Source organism: Nelumbo lutea, chromosome 4, assembly GCF_056320005.1.
Source record: "Nelumbo lutea isolate HS-2025 chromosome 4, American lotus-T2T, whole genome shotgun sequence".
Classification (NCBI taxonomy): domain Eukaryota; kingdom Viridiplantae; phylum Streptophyta; class Magnoliopsida; order Proteales; family Nelumbonaceae; genus Nelumbo; species Nelumbo lutea.
The window spans coordinates 29746041-29757346 of record NC_142687.1 but is presented as its reverse complement, the minus strand read 5'-3'; positions in this window follow the sequence as shown (position 1 = coordinate 29757346).

Sequence of the window (11306 nt, the reverse complement as noted above, 5' to 3'; positions counted from 1 at the left end):
ATGTGTTAACCTATCCATTGGCAAGTTCTATCAATAACTTGGAAGAAGTCTCTTGGGTCGTTTCTCTTGGGAAGCGCCAAAGTCCGCCATAGAGTTGTTTGGTAGGATGATTCTCTTTTCCCCCTCTCGAGGTTTTTCTCTTTTTAGTGTTTTTCGCATCTTTCTATTCCTCACTTTTTTGTGTTTTTCCCCTTCTCTCTCGTTCTTTGTTTCCCCTCTCCTATGTTTTTCTCTCTCTCTCTCAATCTCAGTTTCTCTTGAGATGTCTCTAGATCTCTCGAGGATCACTCATTTCTTTCTCTGTTTTTTTCATCTTTATGTTTTTTTTGTTTGTTTTCTTTTTGCGGGCATTCTGACGTCTTAGTTGACTGAGTTAATGCTATATGGCCAAGATACTACTCCAATGATAGTTTGCTTTTTGTTTCTGTGTTTCTTTGGCATCCTAGATGATTGTGATAGTGCTCTGATGTCCTAGATGGTAGTTTCAGTTCTCCGGCTTTCCGAATGGTAATTACAATTTTTTGGCATTTTTCCGGCATTGTGAATGAATGTTCCATTCTTCGACATTGTGGATGGACATTATAGTTCTCCGGCTTTCTTTGGAAGATAGCTTGCAGTTAGTAGTTCTTCTGTGTGCTAGATGGTAGTTATAGATGATGTGTCTTTTATAGTTTTTTTTTTTTTTTTTTTTTTTGTAGTTGTAAGTTACTGTGGATATATAACTTCCTCTGTCAGTTTTTTGTTTGGTTGGTAACTCCTCTTATTAGTTTGCTCGCCAATTATGATGGTTTGGAAATGTTCTTATCCACTTCTGTTGGTGATGTTAACTCATCTTGCTTTGGTTGCAGAAGTTCTTCTGATTCTCCTAATTCCATCTATTTGTTTTATTCTTTTTGAGAATGTATCGTTCTTTATTTGGCCTGGGTGGCATCTCTTTGTACCAATGTCTTGAATGAATTTAAAAAAATCAAGAATTTTAACTAACTAATCTAATAGTTACCTAAATTAGTTCATATAGTAAAGCATATTATCATCCATTCATCATCTAAACCTTGTCCCAATTATAATGGGTTCAGCTATATTAATCAAAGTTCATCCACTCCGCTGCATTATGAGTGCTTAAATCATCTCTTATTGCTTTCATGGTTCCACCAAGGTCTTTTTCAGTCTCTCCTAGCTCTTCCTATTCCTTCAAGTTATAACTGATCAATTTTACAAATAGGTACACCATAAATAGTAAAATCTATGATGTGGGAAAGATATGGTATGAAAGAATTTTTGATCAATCAAAATCGAATTTGAAAATGCTTCATTATAAAGCTTGAACCTTGCAACCTTTTCTTTATAATTAAACTAGTGAATAACTCCGTAGTAAAGACAAGACAGGGAAATTTGTACAAGTTTGGATTTACCCTCAACATGCTTCCAACACTATGAGGGCATGCCACCTATCCCTTACACAAGACAAAGGCTCCCATATGCAAAACTAAAAGATCGCCCAATTTCTCTCCTTCTTCCTCTCTGTTGCTGCTATCAAGAGCATCATAGTTGTTTCTGTTTTGATTGCACTTCCTTCTCAATTATCATTTTTCTCTTTCCTTCTCTTTCTTGCTTTCCTCTATTCTTCTTTCTTTCTTCACTCTATATATCTGTTTTAGTGTTCAACAAGTTGATGTAAGGTCAATTCATTCACAGTTGAACCCGGGTCTCATGGGATTGTTGGAGGACGATTGTCTAGATCATTCATTATAGCACCCAAACCACCTGTTTCAATGGTTTCTAATCGCCCTATGTGCATGGTCTCAATCCCAATTGATTGCAAAAAACAAGAAAGGAAAATAAAAGAGGAAGGAGAAAAGAGTAGAGAAGAAGAATGGGATGAAGAGAGAGAGGGAGAAATAAATGAGAAAAGAAGAAAGAAGCAACCAGTTTACTAGTTCTATTTGTGATCTGTGGAGAAAAAGGGAAAAAAATGTGAAAGAAAAAGAAGAGGAGCAAGAAGAAAGAAAAATTGTGAGTAAAAAAAAAAAAAGGAAAGCCGATAAAAATTCGCCCACTTTCAGTTTGGTTAAGGTTGGATTGCCATCCACTGTTGCTAGTTTGGCATTCTTCAAGATTGAAAAGGTTGAATCTCCAATAGTGGAGAAGGGAGAAAGGGAAGTGAGTGGAGATAGAGGGAGAAGAAAAAGGAAGAAAAAGAAGTGGAAAAAGAAGAGATGTGACACATACCCATTAGTGGGCCTACCTACCTGGGAATTAGGATAAGATTTGAGAGGAAGTAAAATCGGGTGAGTAAAAGTGGGATAAATTAAGGGGATATGTTATTAGTAACGTATAGGGGTTAATTTGATTTTCTGTAATTCCATGTGAAACGCCTGAGTTTAGTGTTTAAGGCAGGGGGTTTAGTGTTTAATGCCTTATTTGTAGGGGGGGGTGTGTGGATTTTCGTCTCCCTTGAAGCAGACGAAACTCACATTACGTCCCTAACCGGATCGTAACAAGATGTTTGTGGTTAGGTTATAGGTTTGATCTTTGGTTTACAACGTGCAAGAACTCAGATTTCCTATTAACTTTAATATGCTCTCCTCTCTACTAAGAGAATGGCTTATGCAAGTCTATAAAGGTCGCTGGAACGAACCTTGGACTCACTTGAATCTGGTTTTTTCTATTAATCCAATTAAAACACACCACCTGTCCCTACCCCATGTTGCAAGAGATTTAACCTTCCAACAACTCACCACCTGTCCCTACCCCATGCGCCAAGGACGAATTTCCGTAAATGCAAATTTCAAACCAAGTTATATAGATTCACTAAATAACGAACATTCAGTAGCTTCCAACTTCACATCGTACTTTATACCAAAAAAAAGCTTTCACATCGTACCATAAATAATCATTGTTTTTATTTAATTGGTAATTTTGTGATCCTTCTTCTTTTTTTCTTCCCGGCATTTAATTGTCATTTTCCAATTAAGGAAAAACTGCTTGATTAAAGAGGAAATTTATTATTGGTATTCTTGAAAGACTTTTAATTGAATTGAAAGGTGCATATTAGCACAAGGAGCTATTAGGATTCTGTCTTATTTTACAATCGCTGGATTAATTTTAACCTAATGTTGGTGTGGTCCCTCTTTAGGTTAAAGAGGTTTTACATATAAAACATTTCTTTTATATGTAGGATTAAGGTTTTTTGAGAGAAAAAGGTGTGAGAGAAAAATATAAAGTGTTATTAGTGTGAGAGTGAGTTTTTTCTCTTGTTTTTATTTTTCGAGTTGAGAGGAAATGGAGAACGGGTGTACAAGGGTTAAGGGTTAGTTTGGGTTGCAAGCCACAAAGTACTTGTATTGTTCTCAGTTTTCTTTTATAGTAAAGAACAGATTTCGTCTCTCCCGTTGATGTAAACAGTAAGGTCAAACCACGTAAATCTTTGTGTTCTTTGTGGCACATGCTTTTATTTGTCTTTGCTTAGATTTTATCATTTTTGTTGCTATTAGATTTCTCGTGGTTGTTATTTCAAATATCTTGTGATTTTATACTGTGAGTGGTTATTGTGAGGTCCCAACAAAGTGGTATTAGAGCTCTCGGATTAGTGTTTATAAGGTGTCAATAAAATTTCTTGAGAGATAATGGCAACAAAAGGTATAAGTTCTCAATTCCAGATTTAGAAGTTTGACGGCAATGGTAGTTTTACTCTATGGTAAAGAAGGGTAAAGGGCATCCTGGTTCAACAAGGCTTGGCTAGAGCGTTGGAGGAAAATGATGGGAAGCTAGAAGAAATGAAGGATGGTGATTAGGAGGACATCGAGTCAAAGTGCGTTAGTACGATTCGATATCTCTTGGGTGATAACGTTATGTTTAATGTTATGGAGGAAGATTTTGCACTGGAATTGTGGGATAAGCTGGAGAAACTTTATTTGGGGAAAAAACTTAACTACAATGCTATCTCAAGCGGTAGTTGTACAGGCTAAAAATGGAAGAAGGTGGGAATCTCTTGGAACACCTAAATGTATTCAGTAGTATCTTGGATCAACTAGGGGAAGTTGATGTCAAGGTGGAAGAAGAAGACAAGGCCCTTTTGCTTTTTACCTTACTTCCTGATTCGTATGAAAACTTGGTGATAGCATTGTTGTACGAGAAAGATACAGGAGGTGTTTGGCAAGTCTTTTTAGGAAGATCTTCCAAAAGCACAAGACCTCAAAAGACTGATGAGCTTTTGCAGGTAGATCTTCAAAGACCAAAGACTGTTTGGTAGCAATTTTTTTTAAAGATCTTTTTAAAATCTAGAAAGATTGAAAGACTATTTGGCAAGCATACATATTGGTCCCTTTTACACACATATTAAAAGTTATGTGTAGGACCCAATAACACATTTAAAAATGCAAATATTACCTGTGGGCCCCACTTACGCATTTACCTACACAAAATATTAAAATGGGCCCCACTCATGCATTTCCTTATATAAGATGACAATGTAATCCCTATTTATACATTGATCTTTGTCGATGCCATTCATGCAGTAGGTTCTGTAGTCTATTAAGATCAATCATTGACAAGAAGAGCTTGTGCAAGGTCTGGATCAGTTTATAAGTTGTATAAACACTAGGTACAACAAAGACTTGTAAATCACAACAAAAATAAGGTTCAAGAAAACCAATGATAACTATGATACCCCTAGTAGGACTAAAAGATTTTGGGCAATATAAGCATTGGATATGATACCCCTTCCAGTTCTGGTGTGACAAGAACCTAAGATCTAAAAAAGCCAAGAACCCAAACCATAAGAGCCTTATGATGTCTTTTTATTTTTGAAAACTTCTCTTGTTCCTCTCTTTGCAAATGTCTCATACAATTGTATGATCTATACAAGCCTATTGACCATAGGCTTAATAAGTCTCTAGTTCCTTCTGGCTTAGGAGTTAGAACCAAGAGAGCTTCCATGAAATTCAACTTGACATCTTGAACAAGTTTCAAAGAGAGATGACAAAAAGTTAAGACAAAGTTCTTAAGGAACTTCACAAATTTTATTAAGAACTTTCCCTCAACTTTATGTTTCTTCCTTGGTAGTGTCACATATCTGACCAACTTTATTCCTATGGTTGCAATTCATGTTAATTGAGATGGATCTATTTCTGATTTAGTTCATTAGGTTACAAATGGTCCTAATGCAACATATTGAATGGCCATTAGAATCAATATTAATTAGAAAATGTTAAGGCAAAGGAAAATGACTATATATACTCTCCTAAGGCTATTATGAAATACAATTTTTACGGTTCTCTTCTCATTCTATTCTTAAAAATGTAAGAGACTCTTACATTGATCTTGTATCAATTGTGTAGACAATCTACAAGTTAAGAATTTTATCTCTTGTTTAAAATGATACCATCTTTTTTTTTTAATTCCAGAAACTAATCAATTGTTTGTTGCATCCAAATTAAGATTCTTTTCTATGCAAATCGAACTTCATTGAAATTCAACTTATTATTATTTTAAAATTTAAACCCTAGTAGAGCATTGAAGATCCCCTATTCTAGTCCAAACCCTGCAACCTGGCAAGATAGATGCTGCTCTAGCTGGTGTTTGATAATCATTTATGAGTGTAAATATTTAACTGGTAAATTTAATTCAAAATTGATGTATAACCGAAATCCCATGGCAACTTCTTCTTATTGTAGTTAATAGGTAAGTTAATGCAGACTATATGACAACAAAGGCTAACAGTTCAGATCTGCAACAAGTTGATTAGACCTTTTTTTTTTTTTTTTGCTTTACTTTGTACCCGACCTCTAAGGGCTTTTTTTTATTCCAAGAAATAGAATACAAGGAAACAAATTCTCAATTAAGTTAAAACATCAGTCAGAATCCAATGAAGCTTTTATAAACATGGAGGTAGTATGTATTTAGCTACCAATATTTGTGCCTTACACCCTCTCAGAGACTTCCTCTCCTAAGCAATCCTTGACAGGCAAGGGAATAAATTGTGTGGAGTAACCCAAATTACAAAGTTCTAGGGAAACCAACTGATAGTAAACAACATGAAAAAAAACATTACCACCCCATAGGCCATTAAAGAATGAGTAGATTCCTCCAATCAACCTAAGGGCTTGGGCTTTCAAAAAAATTATTTATTATTTACAACCAAAAATTATAAGCCAACAACTCATCTAGGCTTAAAGTGTAGGAAAAATAACTTGTTGTGACTAAATTAGGATACATAAACTATTCATTATTTACAGTAAGGCCATTGAGTTTTCTCTGCACTAATTACACCCATATCAAATGCCAATGTATTATCATTTGGGTCCACCCAACATCCAATCCCAAAGTCAATTAAATAGTTCATAGTTGGCCTGTGATTGATTATTATGGGAGAATCCTATAATTGTAGTAACGGGTGATTTTAAGTTTTAATCATCAAATCAGTAACTTCATTCCTAGTCAGTGTTAAGATTGATGCAATTGATCACCTTCATATCCACCTTTACAGGGTAAGTTGCTCAATTCAATCACCCAAGTATGTTGATTAGAAAAGAATGTTATTGTATTAATCCCCGCTTTCAGACTTTGAAAACTTTCTCAAATTCCTTAGGTTGATTCGTAACTTGATTTTACAATGCTAGCACAAATATATAGGAAATTGGAAGCTGGCTTGGTTTGAAGGCTAAAGGTTTTTGGGATTGAAGTCATTTAGATACTCAGGTGCTTAGTTAGATAAGAGAAATTTTGCTACTTAGGAATCATTTTTTGGTTATGCTATATATATATATATATATATATATTGGTACTATCGCCAGTTAGATGCATCCATTCACTAATCACTGCATACGGTGAATGGTTCATAGAATGCAATACTTACCTTGTTCTACTGAAAGGTATCACTGCATAATGGTTGATTATACATTTAAAATTCTAATGTTAACAAATGTGAAACCCTTACCATTAGGAACTATTTGGGTGTGGAGAGATGTGCATTTAAATCCCTAATGCATCAATAGAATCTGAAAAAAAATGAGAAGTGACGATTGATTATACCTGAACACAGTGAAGAATGGAGAGTAAGAGGAGAACATGGTGAAGAACCTGAATGATGAACAATGATGTGAAGAGAAGAAGAAGAAGAAGAAGAAGAAGAAGAAGTTAAGGAAGAAAAGGAGACCAATTTTGAGCTTTTACAGTCTTTTTTAGGTCTTGTCTTCTAGTCTACCAAGCTTTCACAAGCCAAACAAGAAAAGACCAATTTTGGTCTACTGGGCTTCTAAAAGCTCACTAGATCTTCCAAAAAGACTTGCCAAACAGGGCCTCTGTAAAGCTGGAAGAAATTATTGTATCTCTTCTATCCAATGAGGTTAGGAGGAAGCCCAAGTATGAGAACAGGCAAGACTTTGTGTTGATCATGGTGGGAACAGATCGGAAAGGAAGGTCGTCTGATAGGGGATCTGAGAGCAGCGGGTCTAGATCCAAGGCTAGGGAAAAGGGCAAAATACATTGTTACAAATGCAAGGAATTTGGTTACATGAAAAGAGATTGTCCTGTACGAAAAATGAGTTGGGATGAATCCGGAAGCATGGCAATTGCATTTGAAAATGATGGAGACATTCTCATAGTCTCCAAAGGTATGTGCAATTTTTCTCCAAATGAGTAGGTTTTAGATTTAGGATGTTCTATGTATATTTGCTCCATGAAGGAATATTTTGACATGTTCCAAGAGAGGAAGATAGGTGTTGTCTTCTTGGGTGATGGATCTACGTGTAACATCACGGTTGTTGGGACAATAAAAATCAAAGTGTTTGATAAAGTAGTTCACACTTTGGGTGGTGTGGCATATGTCCCAAAAATGTGCAGGAATCTAATATCACTTAGTCGATTATATTCCAAGGGATGTAATGCTTTTGTTGTAGGTGGAGCTATGAAATCACATGTGGCAATATGGTCTTGATGAAGGGAGAAAAATGCAAGGGTTTATATGATCTGGTTAGGAGTACAATGGTTCCCAAGACCTCGATGGAATGTTAGAAACGGAATACGCAAGGTAGTGTGGCTACACGAATGGTCTCTTTTGCGGATAGAGTAGAGACAAGTGCTGCAAGTTTCCAAGGAATAGATGATGGTGAGAAAATGATTTATGTTGGAAGAGAATAATGATCAATGTCCCTCTCTGAAGTTAACTAGGATTGTTAGCGTGGGTATAGTTACACAGGTACATTGGCCATGTTATTTGAATCAGGTGGAATCAGGACCGAATGATTCAGATTATGTGTAGCTAGTGATGTTTGCCAAAGGAGGTTTGCGGTATTTGTAAACAGGTGAGGCACAAATATTATATCTCCAAGGTGGTTGAAAAATAAGCCAAGGTGGAGATTATTGTGATTATGTCTTATTTTATAACCGTTGCATTAATTTTAATCTAACGGTTGGTGTGGTCCCTCTTTAGGATAAAGAGGTTTTACATATAAAAGTTTTCTTTTGTATATAGGGCTAATATTTTTTGGGAGAAAAAGGTGTGAGAGAAAAATACAGAGTACTCTTGGTGTGAGAGTGAGTCTTTTCTCTTGTTTTTGTTCTTCGGGTTGAGAGGAAAGGGAGAACGAGTGTACAAGGGTTAATGACTAGTTTGGGCTGCAAGCCGCAAGGTACTTGTATTGTTCTCAGTTTTTTTTCATAGTGAAGAATGGATTTTGTCTCTCCCGTGGACATAGACAGTAAGGCTGAATCACGTAAATCTTTATGTTTTTTGTGGTGCATACTTTTATTTGTCTTTGCTTGGATTTTATCATTTTTGTTGCTATTAGATTTCTCGTGGTTGTTATTTCAAATATCTTGCGATTTTATATTGTGGGTGGTTGTTGTGAGGCCCCAACAAAAGCAACATGTTCATCTTTGTTTAAAATAAGAACATTAAACTTCTTCACTATTATAGGTTTGAGATGCCTCAAACTGGAACCTCATAGGGCTTATTTTGAACATTGCACTTAGCATCATCCACAAAGATGAGTCATTTTAATTGTTTATCAGGTTATGTTATCAAATCTAGAAGTTTATGGGTTAAGAAATGGAAGTAGGGAGTAAATTCCTCAAAAAATTCAGGCCAAATAGATTTATATATTGCAAAGAGTTCAATTAGGCATCTATAATAGTTTCCTGTTGAACATTACCAGGAACTTGGGAAGAATATCAAATTCAATCAACTAGAAGTCATATCTTTAGTAGATAATCCAAGAGTGAAGAAAAATGTAAAAGTTGAAAATAGATCTTGTTATATTTAACATCTAGAAGTTTTAAGATGCAAGATGCTAGGTAGCTTGGTTTGAAATTTGCCTCCTCCTTAGTGCACAAGAGAGAGAAATATTTTGTGGGTAACTGAAAAAACAAAAATTTATTGTTTCAAAAATATTTATGCATAAAAATAGATATTTAATTTTTAAAAAGTAGTATGTAATGGATGTTAAAATTTAGTGGGTTGTTGGAAGGCTAAATCTCTTGTAACATGGTAACGACAGATGGCATATTTTAATCGGATTAATAGAGACGAGAGCAGATTAAAATTAGTAGGAAATTCGAACTGAGCGTTCAACGCTTGTTTGAGTGAAAAAGGACCCCCATTGTCTTGTTTTGTTTGGTTGTTTTTTAATTAATAATTAATTTATTAATTTATATCTCTTCTTCCTTTTCTTGTGTCGAGTTTTTGACACATTATGTGTGGAGATATCATTACTTTGAATCCATGTATTGAGCTTCACACATGGGCATCTTTGTTTTGTATTTTGTTGTAAGTGTATTGGGAGCATTTGTGTTTGGAAGCAAATTTGAACTCAATTTATACATATGTATTTTGTTTGACAAGTTCCACGACTTTAACAACTAAAAGACAGGTGGCTAGGTTTGGCCTTTCTTGTTTCTTTGTTCGCACTTGGTCTATTGTTCCTACTTTTGAAGTATATCCTTAGAGGTGTAAAACAGGTTGTGTCGGGTTGAGCTTTCTCGAGCCATGTCGTCCTCCCTTGAGATAATTTGGGAGGTAGGCCTGACACAGCCCACGTTCCAAGCCCATGCAGGCCGGTGTTGTGCCGTAGGCCAGGCTGGTCTGTGGGCTAAGCCTTGGACCAGGTCGGGCCATGAACCGGGCCAAAGCTATTTATTTAGAAAATGAAAAAAAAACTTAAAATTTTAATTTTATATGAATTTTGATATATACAATTATTTATTTATATAATAATTAAGTAAATTAGTATAATAAAATTGAAATCAATTGTTTATTTTATTAATATATTATATATTATTATATAATTATAATATATATATATATATATATATATATATATTTTTTTTTTTTAACCTTGTACCCATCAGTCTACCTGTAACACATGCTCGGGCCTTGGACCAATACTATATTTTGAACCTTCGTTGAGAGTGTAAATATTTGAACATGTACAGAGAAGGCAGTAGGCTGATAGATATGTTAGGTAACATACATGAAGAATGACGAAAAGAGAGAATTTTAGGAAATGGATGCACTTTCAAACTTTTTAAAAAAAAAAAAAAAAAAACGAACTCGATCAATTCAGAAAGGGGAAAACCTCTGTTCAAATAGAAATTAATTAGTATTGGAATAAGTTCACAAACACTTCTGAATTGAGCTTTTGCAAAATTGGTTTCAGTTCTCAATAGCAACAATTTTAACTAAAAGATGAAAAATTAATGAAAAACCAGCTTAACAAGGATGATTAGTGGTTGAACCATAGATCCAATCGAATTTTAGGTTCTTCATCAAAATATCAGTTCATCTTTTTGTCATAAAAATTTACTTGAATTCTAGTCTGATTTGATCAGGCCATTGGATAAATTGATAAAGAGTTCACTATTAAATAGTTTTTCACTAAAAAAACAGTGTTTGTAAAAAGTGTTGGAAAAATTTTCTGCTTTATAATATTTAAGATATAGTTTTACCCCTTTAGACAAAAAATTTTGCTTCGTACCCTTTTTTACATTGAAACAAACTGAGGCTAAATGGAATTGACACTTAAGTATGGAGTTCAACAAACTTACTAAAGCTGTAAACCTAACATTTAATGATTATGGACTAAAGCTGTAATCCTAACATGCATATCTTTTCTTTTCGTTTTTTTTTTTCTTCTTCTTTTTGTATGATGTGTTCAACCTGGAAAACATTGTGAAATATCCTTCAATGGAATCAAAAAATTACTTCAGTTCTATATCCCAGAAAGAACGAGAAATGTAGGAATACTGGTATTAAAAATTTTCCCAGTTTGATATTTTTATGATCCATATTTATCTTAACAAGAATGTAG